The sequence below is a fragment of the Hyperolius riggenbachi genome, chromosome 9 (genome assembly GCF_040937935.1).
Source record: "Hyperolius riggenbachi isolate aHypRig1 chromosome 9, aHypRig1.pri, whole genome shotgun sequence".
Taxonomy (NCBI): domain Eukaryota; kingdom Metazoa; phylum Chordata; class Amphibia; order Anura; family Hyperoliidae; genus Hyperolius; species Hyperolius riggenbachi.
Genome location: NC_090654.1, coordinates 62,487,531 through 62,502,873, shown reverse-complemented (window position 1 = coordinate 62,502,873; position 15,343 = coordinate 62,487,531). Strand labels below are relative to the sequence as shown.

Below are 15,343 nucleotides of genomic sequence, written 5' to 3'. Positions count from 1 at the left end.
AACACCATCTCAACTCAGGTGCAGCAAAGACTCTTCTTCCTTTGCCAACTGAAGAAGTTTGGTATGACTCCCTGACTGAAGGGAGATCTCATCAGAGGATTCCTGAGAGCTTGGTGAGTAAACTCTCATTTACACTCTCATCAGGATTCTGCATAGGGAAGGAGAGAGGGAGGCGCTCAGGGAGGAGAGTGAGCCGCCTGTTCATCATCAGGCGCCTTATGGTAAATCCTGCCCCCTGACTGTACTGCTATGGGTTGTATTACTATTACTGATTCTGTATGTAGAATAATTTACCGATATTGTACTGTTGTCGTTTTTTGGGGTTTTTTTTATGTACGATAATCTAATCTACTGTATATGAACCAACTCCAAGAAAAAAAAAGGTGATTTAGGTTTAGTAAATACCACCGTTACTGTACACAGCTGTGAGCCAGCATGAGAGAAACTCCCTCCAGCCTGTTCTTTTATTGCACACCTCAATTCACTAAGCTTAAAGAGAAACTCCAACCAAGAATTGAACTTTATCCCAATCAGTAGCTGATACCTCCTTTTACATGAGAAATATAATGCTTTTCACAAACAGACCATCAGGGGGCGCTGTGTGACTGATTTTGTGCTGAAACCCCTCCCACAAGAAGCTCTGAGTACCGCGGTACTTTTGGCAGTTTGTTACAATGTAACAAGGCTCACAGACAGGAATTAGCTGTTTATAGCTGTCTCTAACAGCCAAAGCAGCTAGCAACAGCAACATAACCTGCCCACAGTAGAAATGGCACCATGTGATAAATGTCTGAATGTAAATCGGGGAGAGGAAAGATTTTACAATGGGCAAACACTGACTAAATCATTTATACATAATTATTGTAAAAATAAAGCACTTTTTTTATTACATTATTTTCACTGGAGTTCCTCTTTAACTCCCGTCCTTAATAACTCTTCAGAGCTGTTCTACAGTTATCACAATTATATCACCATGGTGATAACTGTAAAACAGCTCAGAAGAGTTATTAAAGACAGGAGTTAAGCTAAAGCTGGCCACTAACGGTCCAATTTCTAGCAAAAAATCGTTCGAGCGATCAGAAATTCTGATCGGACGAAAAATCGTTCACTACACCATCAACTAACCAATCATTGCTTCCTATCTATCACGACCACCGAGAAAATCCAAATTTTCTTTCGATGAAAATTCATTCGGGCGAAATTTTTTTCACTTGTTCATAATCGATTGTGTCCACCAATGGAGATTATTTACAACCAATCCGATCAGAATTTGTGATCGCTCGAACGATTTTTCGCTAGAAATTGGACCATTAGTGGCCAGCTTTAGTGAATTGAGGCCAATTATTGTCTAGTGGGAAGTGGAACTTTGCTGTAGCAATCTCTGCCCAGCAGGTGACAGCAGGATGTGGGATGGTCAATCATAGTACACAGACAGCCAGTTTCCTCTCCTACATACAGTATGTACATATGAATACACAACCTGGCTGAGTGAATTATCAGTTGTGGGTCTGGAACCAGCAACAACCAATCAGGTTCATTTTTGAGAGACTGAGGTGAGGCTTGTTTGGTTGTTATGGGAAACTATAGAATTTGCTGCTGTTTTTGTGTGGCTTATTCAAGCAGCAAGTAGGTCAGCATGAGATGAAAATAATTTCTCCTAACATTCAGACTCCATGTCAATTATTTGCAGCTTGATATTGGACCAATCTGAATGACTTCCTGTCAATTTGTATTGGCCCAAGTTCAAGCTGCATATAATGTACATAAAATTTGAATGTTAGAAGAAATCATTAGCATCTCATTAATCTGGATGATCAGCAGCGCACCATTTTTTTCCACAGGCAGTTGATAGGCAGTGAAATGCCTCTCGAAGGCCTAGTGCACACCAGAGCGGTTCGGTCGCGTTTTCAGATCCGATTGTGGATGTGGAAACGCTAGGGTAATGTATTTCAATGGGGTGGTGCACACCAGAGCAGGAGGCGTTTTGCAGAAACGCATACTCCCGGGCTGCTGCAGATTTTGGATTGCGGATGCGTTTCTGCTTCATTGTAAAGTATAGGAAAAACGCAAACTGCTCTGAAAAATGCTACATCAGAGCGGTTTGCCAGGCGTTTTTGTTACAGAAGCTGTTCAGTAACAGCTTTACTGTAACAATATCTGTAATCTGCTGTACCAAAAACCGCAGCACAAAACCGCAAAACGCTAGCAAAACGCTTCAAAATAAGGCCCAGTGCACACCGAGCGGTTTTTGGAGCGATCCGCCGGCCGCATCCGCCTCTAAAAACGCTTGTCTAATGTATTGCAATGGGATGGTGCACACCGGCGGTTTGCGGTTTTTGCCAAGCCGCAAACGCGCCTTCTGCTGCGCGTTTGCGGTTTTCGGAAGCGTTTCGTCCTCAATGTAAAGTATAGGAAAAACGCAAACCGCTCTGAAAAACGCTAGTTCAGAGCGGTTTGCCAGGCATTTTTGTTACAGTAGCTGTTCAGTAACAGCTTTTACTGTAACAATATGTGTAATCTGCTACACAAAAACGCACCCAAAACCGCTAGGTATGTTTAGAAAACCTCTCTAAACATACCTAGAATCGCTCTGAAATCCGCTCCCAAAACCGCTAGTGTATTGCGGATCTGCTAGCGGTTTTGGTGTGCACTGGGTCTAAGAAGAGAAAACGCAGCTAAAAATGCTAGCGTATTGCGGATCTGCTTGCGGTTTTTGGTGTGCACCAGGCCAAAGGGCTGGTGCACACCAGAGCAGTTCTGAAGCGTTTTTTAAAACACTTGCTGGGGGGAAACCACTTGGCTAATGAAAGTAATTGGGATGGTGCACACCAGAGCAGCTCGTTTTTTCCAGAAACGCAAACTCGGGCTGCTGCATTTCTGAGATTTATGAGGCGTTTCTGCCTCAATGTTAAAGTATAGGAAAGTGGAAAACCTCTCTGAAAAACGCTAGATCAGAGGGGTTTTCCAGGTGTTTTTGTTACAGAAGCTGTTCAGTAACCGCTTTACTGTAACAATATTTGTAATCTGCTACACAAAAATGCTAAAAAAAAAAAGGCTAGGCATGTTTAGAAAACATCTCTAAACATGCCTAGAATCGCTCTGAAATCTGCTTCAAAAACCTCTAGCGTTTTGTGGATCTGCTAGAGGTTTTTGGTGTGCGCTGGGCCAAACTCTCACAACTGCTGCCTGGTAACTGCTCACTGCTGCCTGGTAACTGCTTACTGCTGCTCTTTTGAAATCATGAAGAAATGAAGAGAAGTAAACCGTTGCAGTTTCGGGTGTAAAAGGACAACCGAAGCAAGGTATATGGAGGCTGCCATATTTATTTCTGCCTGTCCGCTCCTTGCCCAATCCATTTATATTTATGCCTGCACCCATTCATAGGGATGCTCATTCGGATTTCGCGGAATTGAAATTTCCGTTCAGAAATCGGATAATGGAACTCGGAAATCGGATTTTTGTGGAAATATTGCATTATTGCAATTCGGTAATTTTAGCCCAATCACAGAACTCAAAATCAATGGACCAATCAGAGAATGCAGAAACAACTTGGAAGTATTTGGCCAATCAGAGAATGCAAAAATGACCCCCCCCCAAAAAAAAACACTACTAGGAAATACGAACTCGAAAATCAGAAACCAATAGGAAATCCGTGGAATCAGTAATTGGCATTGGCGGCAATCGGAATTTCTGCGAAATCGGAAATCGACATTTCCAACCATCCCCACCCATTCATGCTTTTTTAGTAAACTTTACAAAATCCACCTTAGGTCTAGTGATTGGTCATGCTAATTTAAAAATCAGCCTGTGTGTGGCCACCTCAACTCATGTTTACTTTATGATTAGAAAAAAAGTCAAATGTATCTTTAGCACTTTGAATTATTATGGGAAAAAAAGTGTCATCTTCTGTTGTGCATTGGTAGTCAATACCAACAACAACATATGTAAAATGCTTTTCTCCCATAGGACTCAGGCCCAGTGCACACCGAGCGGTTTTTGGAGCGATCCGCCGGCCGCATCCGCCTCTAAAAACGCTTGTCTAATGTATTGCAATGGGATGGTGCACACCGGCGGTTTGCGGTTTTTGCCAAGCCGCAAACGCGCCTCCTGCTGCGCGTTTTCTGTTTTTGGAAGCGTTTCGTCCTCAATGTAAAGTATAGGAAAAACGCAAACCGCTCTGAAAAACGCTAGTTCAGAGCGGTTTGCCAGGCATTTTTGTTACAGTAGCTGTTCAGTAACAGCTTTTACTGTAACAATATGTGTAATCTGCTACACAAAAGCGCACGCAAAACCGCTAGGTATGTTTAGAAAACCTCTCTAAACATACCTAGAATCGCTCTGAAATCAGCTCCCAAAACCGCTAGCGTATTGCGGATCTGCTAGCGGTTTTGGTGTGCACTGGGCCTAAGAAGAGAAAACGCAGCTAAAAATGCTAGCGTATTGCGGATCTGCTAGCGGTTTTGGTGTGCACTGGGCCTAAGAAGAGAAAACGCAGCTAAAAATGCTAGCGTATTGCGGATCTGCTAGCGGTTTTGGTGTGCACTGGGCCTAAGAAGAGAAAACGCAGCTAAAAATGCTAGCGTATTGCGGATCTGCTAGCGGTTTTGGTGTGCACTGGGCCTAACAGCCCATAGCTATCTTTCAGATTAGCATTAAGGACTGGAACGCACTAGAGCGATTTTTTGAGCATTTAGGGAGCGCTTTCCCTAAATCAGAGGTGAACACACTTTTTTGGCATGTGAGCTACTTTAAAAAATTAGCAAGTCAAAATGATCTACCTATGTACAATTTTAAGAGCACACTTGTATATACAGAATGGAAAATGTAGGGGGGTTGGGATCTACCATGAAGTCCTTCGCGATCTACCGGTAGATCGCGATCTACCTAATGGGCACCCCTGCCCTAAATACTCTGCCAATGTAAATAAATGTAACAAATTCCAAAGTATCAATTGCGATTAGCAAAATCACAATCACAGGACATGCAGCATTTTGGGAGCGTTTGCGCTTCAATGTAATGTATTGAAGCACGCTGGCAAATCACTCATGAATCGCTACACATAGAGATTTAAGTGCGATTGCAAGCTGTAATAAAATTCTGCTACATTGAAAGGACCAATCAGAATTAAAATTGCTAATCGCAAGTTGCTACACAATCGCTGGCAAAAAGCTTACACTTTTTAAAATCTCTCCCAAAAGCGACCGGAAAACGCTCATGAAATCGATTACAAAACTCTGAATAAAAACGTTAGCGATTGCGATAGCGTTTTGCGATTTGTAGTGGGTTCCAGGCCTCAGGGTAGGAACACACTAGGCAGAAATGCTAGCGTTGCGGAAAACGCACATAATGCAAATCAATGGGTCGCATGAAAAATGCATATGTTTGCGTTCTGCAATGTGCGTTTTTAAAAACGATGGTCTTGCTACATATTTTTCCAAAGCGCATCTAAAACGGACATAATGAAAGTCAATGGTGACACAGAGGCGCAGATGATTCATTACCTTGTACTCATACGTTGCAGCATGATCTATTATTGCTGTATGTCACCCCTAAATATTGTCTGTAACCTTAACTAATGTACAGCGCTGCGTAATATGTTGGCAATTTATAAATACAATAAATAAATAAATAATAGTTCCTCTTTAATATTATTTTGCATGATATTTGTGCATTTGTAAAGGTGTAGAGCAGCCTTTCTCAACCTTTTTACCCTGGAGGAACCCTGCAAATAACTTTTGGATCTCGAGGAACCCCTGCAAACAATTTTTTGATCTCGAGGAACCCCTACATTTATTTTGCAGGAAGCATGGTCTTTAAAAGTATGTGTAGCTGTTTTTCACTACTCCCTATTACACTACCACTCATTATACTGTCTCCTGAGCCCCCAATTTAGTGCTTCTTGTTACACTAACACCTATTATAGTGTGCTCTATTATACTTCCCCCACGATGGGGGAAAATGCCAAGGAACCCCTGCAGAGTGCTCAAGGAACCCTGGGGTTCCAGGGAACCCTGGTTGAGAAAGCCTGGTGTAGAGTGATCCCCAGGAGTAAGGCTGCTTACAGTGGGACGTTACAGGCGCACGTTACAGCAGCCTGTAACGCAGCCCAACTCACAGCAATGGAAAATCAAGGTGCTGTTCACAGTGCCCACGTTGCGTTGGAGTATAACGATGCACATTCAATGAAAGTACAGCATGCTGTGCGTTATACTCTTATTTGGCTGCGTTCGGATGTTTGCACATGCTCAGTACTGGTTGTTTTTTAATTTGCCGCATGTGCTGTTTTCGTTTGATAGTATGCGTCAAAAAGTATGCATCACGTACGCATGAAGAGACGCATAACGTGGCTCTATATAACATCCAACTTCAATACTAACATGCGTTGCGTTAGGGGCACGTTATGCGACCTTAACGTCGCATCTAACGCAACGTCTTAGTGTGAAAGAGTCCTAAAAAGGCTATCCGGAAAACTCACATGTGACAATAAATTCGATGTCAGCCATAAAGTTTTTGTACTTTTAGTAGCGAAATAGCACAGTTAGTTGCCCACATCTAAACAGAAAGTTCAAAGCAGGGACAATTCTTCAAACAAAAAAAGACAATAAGGGCTCGTTCACACTAGGGGCGTTTTTGAGATTTTTCTAAGTGCTGGCAATTTTCAAAATCGCCCTGAAAGTTCTTGTGCAGTGATTGTCTATGACAAAATTCACATCTGAGCGGCTCGTTTCCAATCCGCTCAGATAAGTGGTGCATTGACCATTTTTGAAGCGATTCCGCCTCAGGTATAGGAAAAGCGCAAAATGCTCACAAAATCGCTTTGTGCAGCGATTGCGTGAGCGTTTGTAAGAATAAATACATTGTATTTATTATTTTCCGGGTCAAAGAGTTCACTTCCCGACTTGCGTCAGGGAGTGAATTAAAAAAAACGCTCGGGAAAATCGCTTAGCAAAGCACTTTTAACAAAACCGCATTGCCCATCCAAGCACTGGGAGAGGAAAAAAAAACGCCTCTAAGAAAGCCCAACGCAGATGGACACGCGAGCGGAACGCAATGGGAACGAGGCCTAAAAGTGGCCCTGAACTCTTGCACAGGACAGAAAGCCTAGAGAAATGTACCCTGTATGTATTTAGAGAGTTTAGCCTGTCTGATTCCCTCTCATGTGTGACTAATCACAAGTTGTAATTTGATCCCTGAGCTGTGTCAGCTGACTTCCACAGCAGAGAGTTCATAGGTAAACACAGGATATTAACAATATGTCTGCTTCCATGAAAGCCGGAAGTAGAAAGAGTGCAGATTTATTGCAGGATTTGTATCAGCTGTAACAAAGAAATGTTTTTTCTTTAAAAGTTATTATACTGTTGCTTATCTTTTAGAGCAGAGAGGACGTTCTGAGTTCAGGTCCTGCTATGCTGCCTGGCTTGCTGGCCGCATCTCACTTTTCTCATCAGTATTTCACTGGTCACCTGATCCTGTGGCCACAGCTGGAGATGCTGGGAAATCAAAGAATAAGAATGGACACATGGGGGATTCTGGTTTCGCCTCCTCCCCCCTCACCCAGCTGGGGAGCCACAAACAAACAAGAGACTTTATTGCTTCCATTCCCAGAATTGGCTGCAGGGGAGGCTTCAAGAGGAGAGCGAGAGAGGGAAGGCATCCATAGGAAACAGAACAGAGGCACCGGAGTGAGGTAGGAAACTTTCTGACTTCTTATATAACTTGTTTTCTCTGCACCTTCATGTTGAGAATCATCAGATCTTTGCAACAATGGGCAGATGTGAGCTCAGTTCTGGGATAATCGGTCTTTCAGTCATGCGAATCGTGTGTCGGAGTGACAGTGAGGAATTTACATTTCCAAAACCACATGCCAACACACTCTGAGATCTCCTGACATTCTGAAAAACCTCTGCTGTCCTGTGTCGACCATTTCTTTTATTTGGAGAAGAGAAAATAGTGGTATACATCCACCCTAGAAGGGCCACATCCACCCTAGAAGGGCCACATCCACCCTAGAAGGGCCACATCCACCCTACATCCACCCTAGAAGGGCCACATCTACCCTAGAAGAGCCGCATTCACCATACATCCACCCTAGAAGGGCCACATCCATCCAGAAGGGCCTGCCGGTGTGCTGATCTATTATTTTTGTAGCTTATGGGTAAACCTCTGCCCTTGTATATACTGCCACAGCCAGATTTGATATAACAGCCTAAATATGGCAGATTTTCCCTACTTCCTATTTCTCTGTATTGGGCAGCAGAGTGGCATAGGGACTAGGTTCACAACACTTGGTACAAGCATCCCTGGGGTACTTGAACTTGCCACAGTCAGTTTATAAAACCGTGAGTGAGAATTAAAAAGTGATACATTTTTATTCCAATTGTGTTAGTTAGAGGAACTTTACTGATTATAAATGAATAGAATTGCTTATTTTTACAATATCACTTTGTAAAGGATTTGTCAGTGTTTGCCCATTGTAAAATCCTTCCACACTCACACTGATTGGATTATATCACAGGTGGTGCCATCTTTACTGCTGGCAAGGTGCATCACTGAATGTTTGTTTGTTGTTTGTTCTGAAGTGAGCAGAAATAAAACCTGGTCTCCCAGCGTGCTCTGGGGTAGAATGCTGTGACATCATAGCCTGTCATGATATAATGTGTGTCTTCTAGTCCCAGGCACGTTCCCATGTGTGTCTCCTAGTCCCAGGCACGTTCCCATGTGTGTCTCCTAGTCCCAGGCACGTTCCCATGTGTGTCTCCTAGTCCCAGGCACGTTCCCGCCTGTGTCTCCTAGTCCCAGGCACGTTCCCGCCTGTGCCTCCTAGTCCCAGGCACGTTCCCGCCTGTGCCTCCTAGTCCCAGGCACGTTCCCGCCTGTGCCTCCTAGTCCCAGGCACGTTCCCGCCTGTGCCTCCTAGTCCCAGGCACGTTCCCGCCTGTGCCTCCTAGTCCCAGGCACGTTCCCGCCTGTGCCTCCTAGTCCCAGGCACGTTCCCGCCTGTGCCTCCTAGTCCCAGGCACGTTCCCGCCTGTGCCTCCTAGTCCCAGGCACGTTCCCGCCTGTGCCTCCTAGTCCCAGGCACGTTCCCGCCTGTGCCTCCTAGTCCCAGGCACGTTCCCATGTGTGTCTCCTAGTCCCAGGCACGTTCCCATGTGTGTCTCCTAGTCCCAGGCACGTTCCCATGTGTGTCTCCTAGTCCCAGGCACGTTCCCGCCTGTGCCTCCTAGTCCCAGGCACGTTCCCGCCTGTGCCTCCTAGTCCCAGGCACGTTGCCGCCTGTGCCTCCTAGTCCCAGGCACGTTGCCGCCTGTGCCTCCTAGTCCCAGGCACGTTCCCGCCTGTGCCTCCTAGTCCCAGGCACGTTGCCGCCTGTGCCTCCTAGTCCCAGGCACGTTCCCATGTGTGTCTCCTAGTCCCAGGCACGTTCCCATGTGTGTCTCCTAGTCCCAGGCACGTTCCCATGTGTGTCTCCTAGTCCCAGGCACGTTCCCGCCTGAGTCTCCTAGTCCCAGGCACGTTGCCGCCTGTGCCTCCTAGTCCCAGGCACGTTCCCATGTGTGTCTCCTAGTCCCAGGCACGTTCCCATGTGTGTCTCCTAGTCCCAGGCACGTTCCCGCCTGTGTCTCCTAGTCCCAGGCACGTTCCCGCCTGTGCCTCCTAGTCCCAGGCACGTTCCCGCCTGTGCCTCCTAGTCCCAGGCACGTTCCCGCCTGTGCCTCCTAGTCCCAGGCACGTTCCCGCCTGTGCCTCCTAGTCCCAGGCACGTTGCCGCCTGTGCCTTCTAGTCCCAGGCACGTTGCCGCCTGTGCCTCCTAGTCCCAGGCACGTTGCCGCCTGTGCCTCCTAGTCCCAGGCACGTTGCCGCCTGTGCCTCCTAGTCCCAGGCACGTTGCCGCCTGTGCCTCCTAGTCCCAGGCACGTTGCCGCCTGTGCCTCCTAGTCCCAGGCACGTTGCCGCCTGTGCCTCCTAGTCCCAGGCACGTTGCCGCCTGTGCCTCCTAGTCCCAGGCACGTTGCCGCCTGTGCCTCCTAGTCCCAGGCACGTTGCCGCCTGTGCCTCCTAGTCCCAGGCACGTTGCCGCCTGTGCCTCCTAGTCCCAGGCACGTTGCCGCCTGTGCCTCCTAGTCCCAGGCACGTTGCCGCCTGTGCCTCCTAGTCCCAGGCACGTTGCCGCCTGTGCCTCCTAGTCCCAGGCACGTTGCCGCCTGTGCCTCCTAGTCCCAGGCACGTTGCCGCCTGTGCCTCCTAGTCCCAGGCACGTTGCCGCCTGTGCCTCCTAGTCCCAGGCACGTTGCCGCCTGTGCCTCCTAGTCCCAGGCACGTTGCCGCCTGTGCCTCCTAGTCCCAGGCACGTTGCCGCCTGTGCCTCCTAGTCCCAGGCACGTTGCCGCCTGTGCCTCCTAGTCCCAGGCACGTTGCCGCCTGTGCCTCCTAGTCCCAGGCACGTTGCCGCCTGTGCCTCCTAGTCCCAGGCACGTTGCCGCCTGTGCCTCCTAGTCCCAGGCACGTTGCCGCCTGTGCCTCCTAGTCCCAGGCACGTTGCCGCCTGTGCCTCCTAGTCCCAGGCACGTTGCCGCCTGTGCCTCCTAGTCCCAGGCACGTTGCCGCCTGTGCCTCCTAGTCCCAGGCACGTTGCCGCCTGTGCCTCCTAGTCCCAGGCACGTTCCCATGTGTGTCTCCTAGTCCCAGGCACGTTCCCGCCTGTGTCTCCTAGTCCCAGGCACGTTCCCGCCTGTGTCTCCTAGTCCCAGGCACGTTCCCGCCTGTGCCTCCTAGTCCCAGGCACGTTCCCGCCTGTGCCTCCTAGTCCCAGGCACGTTCCCGCCTGTGCCTCCTAGTCCCAGGCACGTTCCCGCCTGTGCCTCCTAGTCCCAGGCACGTTCCCGCCTGTGCCTCCTAGTCCCAGGCACGTTCCCGCCTGTGCCTCCTAGTCCCAGGCACGTTGCCGCCTGTACCTCCTAGTCCCAGGCACGTTCCCATGTGTGTCTCCTAGTCCCAGGCACGTTGCCGCCTGTGCCTCCTAGTCCCAAGCACGTTGCCGCCTGTGCCTCCTAGTCCCAGGCACGTTGCCGCCTGTGCCTCCTAGTCCCAGGCACGTTGCCGCCTGTGCCTCCTAGTCCCAGGCACGTTGCCGCCTGTGCCTCCTAGTCCCAGGCACGTTGCCGCCTGTGCCTCCTAGTCCCAGGCACGTTGCCGCCTGTGCCTCCTAGTCCCAGGCAGGTTGCCGCCTGTGCCTCCTAGTCCCAGGCAGGTTGCCGCCTGTGCCTCCTAGTCCCAGGCAGGTTGCCGCCTGTGCCTCCTAGTCCCAGGCAGGTTGCCGCCTGTGTCTCCTACGTCCCAGGCAGGTTGCCGCCTGTGTCTCCCAGTCCTGGCCGTGTTCCCGCGTGTGTGGGTGCAGTGATAGAACATGTATGCATTTCTCCTCAGTACCCAGCTGCCCAGAGGTGTCACTCTGACTGCCTGTATGCTGTGGCTGGGAGCTCCTCCAGGTTTACAGTAGAGGATCCTGGCCATGTGTCTTTCATTTGATGATGATGCAGGAGGTGTGGTGTGGATAGATTGTGATTTCCATAGTTGCACAATGCTGCCCACACAGGGCAGCCGGTCTGTTCCTGTATATTCTGCTCCATGTCGGTCATTAACATCTGGGCACCTGTGGGAGTCACTGCATTTGTGTTTATTTTTATTACTAAGTGCTAGCATGTTACATAGTGATTTACAGAGTACAAGGGGTGTTGATTTACAAAACCTCATTCATTGACTCCTCCTTACCTTCTTTTCACCTTAAGACTTTCCAAATAATAATAATAAACAACCAAAATAACTTTCTGATTAACATAATTTTAAGGTGCCCATTAACAGTACAATTTTTTCACCAAATGCGATCTTTCAATGCAATTTGAATGATCGAATTGTATAGAAAATGTGCTGTTTATGAAGGCAGTCAGTACGAAATGATTCTTTGGTCGATTGCTTAATGAAGAAAGAAAAGAATTTGAAGAAAGAATCGTTCAGTAAATGTGAACAATCACCTTCAAATTAGTTTCAATCATTCACATCGCATCAAAAGATCGCATTTAGTGAATAAATTGTACCGTTAATAGGCACCTTTAGTCTGAAGCTGCCCATACACTATACAATTTATTTTTTAGCCTAAACAAAAAAAAAGTTTAACCTCCTTGCCGGTTATCCTGATATTCGCAATTTTTTTTCTACACTCAGCTAGCACATTGCTAGCTGTGTGTAGTACGCGATCGCCGCCGATTCACCGCTACCCACCGGTTGGAGTGAGCTTGAGATGTCTCCCAGTGCATCACTGCTGAATATGTGCAAATTAACCATTGTCACCCTTAGAAGCTAAACACACCTCCAGAACCGCTGGAATGCAATGATGTGTCAGCTTGTTAATTTGTACAGAGCCATAATAATTCAACATGCATACAGACTGTTTCGGATTGTTTGATCCTAATCAGTGCATGGCATGGATTAATTTGGCTCTATGCAGTAGGGCTTGTAACACCGAGAGGTACAGACTAACCAGCAAGCTCATGGTGACCAAGAACTCATTGGAGTGTGTAAGGGACTACAATGGTCCTAAAAGCCCCCTTACTAAAATTCTATGGAAAACAAGTTTCCTAAAAGCCCCCTTACATGCAGTATGTGTACCCCAAAAGGTACTTCAGGTGGGCTTATGAGGTACTCAAGCTTGTCACAGTCAGTTTTCTGTAACAGTTTTTATTTAAAAATTAGTGACCGTGCATCTGCCGCGCACATGCACACACCCGCACACATGCCCACCCCTTCCTCCCCTTCAGTGTCTCTGCCTCCCTCCCTGCACATGCTCAGTACAAAAAAACACACAGGGACATGGGACGCAGAGACACTTACGTTTTATTATAGAGGATTCACAAATCCTATATAAACAAAGATGAATAAGTATGACGTGACATGAGATAACCATGAGTACATATAGTACAAGCCCTGGATACCATAGAGCCTTTCCGGTCCTCAGTCCGTCCTATTGTTCCAGCCAGGGCTATTACCCATTGAAGTTATTCGACGTGCTAAGCTGAATACCTTTTCAGGACTCCTAGTACAGGTTTCAAAAGTACTTGCATCCCAAGTAAATCTGAATACAAGTGGATTTGTACTGCACACACTGGAGTCTGACCTTGGACAGGTGCAATATGGATCATCATCTGAATTACTTGGGGATGCGAGTACTTCAGAATCCTGCGGAGAAGTATGAAAGATACAACCGGGCATGTAAATTCAACAAGGGGGCAGTGGTGGAACAATAAGACGGAGAGAGGACCAGGAAGGCTCTATGGCAGTGCTGGGCCGAAATTACGCATTAGCGTAATTACGCATCGTAATTCACTACAAATGCACCGTAAGCGTTACGTGTAAGGCTACGGTATTACGCGTAATTAATTACGCATAGACCGTTGGGTTACGTTTTACGCGTAACAAATTACGCGTAAGACAGTAAACTCCCATTGAAATTACACAGTCTGCCGTAATCGCGTAATATTACGCTCCCGTATAATATAAAAAAGCCGCCGACTTTAAGGGTTAATAGCAAAGCCCCCTTAAGTGCTAAGAGCCTCAAATTTGGAGAATATATTAAGGAGATCAAAAGGAATAAGAGGAAAATTTTTTTTTCAAAAAGACCTTATAGTTTTTGAGAAAATCGATGTTAAAGTTTCAAAGGAAAAATATATACATTTAAAAACCCGCCGACTTTAACGGTTAATAGCAAAGCCTGCTTAAAATTTAGGAACACTAAATTCACAGGGTATATTAAGGGGATCAGTGGGAATAAGAGGAAAAAAATTTTTTTCAAAAAGACCTTATAGTTTTTGAGAAAATCGATTTTTAAGTTTCAAGGGCGAAAATGTCTTTTAAATGCGGAAAATGTCAGTTTTTTTTGCACAGGTAACAATAGTGTTTTATTTTCATAGATTCCCCCAAGTGGGAAGAGTTTTACTTACTTCGTTCTGAGTGTGGGAAATATAAAAAAAAAAACGACGTGGGGTCCCCCCTCCCAGACCTCTTTAACCCCTTGTCCCCCATGCAGACTGGGATAGCCAGAATGCGGAGCACCGGCCGCGTGGGGCTCCGCACCCTGACTATACCAGCCCGCATGGTCCATGGATTGGGGGGTCTCGAAATGGGGAGGGGCAGCCAAGCTTTCCCCTCCCCCTCCGAGCCCTTGTCCAATCCAAGGACAAGGGGCTCTTCTCCACCTCCGATGGGCGGTGGAGGTGGAGGCCGCGATTTCCTGGGGAGGGGTTCATGGTGGCATCTGGGAGTCCCCTTTAAAAAGGGGTCCCCCAGATGCCCACCCCCCTCCCAGGAGAAATGAGTATAGAGGTACTTGTAGTACCCCTTACCCATTTCCTTTAAGAGTTAAAAGTAAATAAACACACAAACACATAGAAAAAGTATTTTAATTGAACAAAAAACATAACCACGAAAAAAGTCCTTTAATATTCTTAATTAACCATTAATACTTACCTGTCCCTTTAAAAGCCAGTTCCCACGCAATATCCTCGGAAATATACTAATCAGTTACAATGTAACAAAGTTATTACAATGTAACAACTTTGTTACATTGTAACTACGCCGCACCCAACGTCACTCACCGCCGCCACCGCGTCTGCGCTGCACGGACCGACAGAGCTCTGAGCTATAGCTCAGAGCTCTCTAAGCATCTTTGTATTTGGGCTCCAAGGAGCCCCATTGGTCCTTAGCAGACCAATGGGGTTCCTTCTGATTTGAAGGAACCCCATTGGTCTGCTAAGGACCAATGGGGCTCCTTGGAGCCCAAATACAAAGATGCTTTCGAGAGCTCTGAGCTAATATAGCTCAGAGCTCTGTCGGGTGAAGGGACGCTAAGTCCCCACCGGCTCCGCTGCCCTCCCCGCCTCTCCCACATGTCACCTATATACATGCTGGCACCCATGGGTGCCAGCATGTATATGAGTGACAGGTGTGGGCGGAGTGGACGGCGGGAGCCGGCGGGGACTAGCGTGTATGCGGCGGCCGGCGGGTGAGCGGCGAGTGACGTCGGTGCGGTGGTGTTACAAAGTAACAAAGTTGTTACATTGTAATAACTTTGTTACATTGTAACTGATTAGTATATTTCCGAGGATATTGCGTGGGAACTGGCTTTTAAAGGGACAGGTAAGTATTAATGGTTAATTAAGAATATTAAAGGACTTTTTTCCTGGTTATGTTTTTTGTTCAATTAAAATACTTTTTCTATGTGTTTGTGTGTTTATTTACTTTTAACTCTTAAAGGAAATGGGTAAGGGGTACTACAAGTACCTCTATACT

The 15,343-nt window shown here is 47.1% G+C and overlaps 1 protein-coding gene across 2 annotated transcripts in view; it reads left to right on the top strand.

Annotated features, from left to right (window-relative positions):
- MST1 (macrophage stimulating 1) overlaps nt 1-15,343 on the top strand; it is a 95,232-nt gene continuing 79,889 nt past the window's right edge. For both annotated transcript variants that reach the window (XM_068252918.1, XM_068252916.1), the window contains exons 1-2: nt 1-113; nt 7,374-7,687. The gene's annotated coding sequence lies outside the window, so the exon portion shown is untranslated. The remainder of the gene's footprint in view (nt 114-7,373; nt 7,688-15,343) is intronic.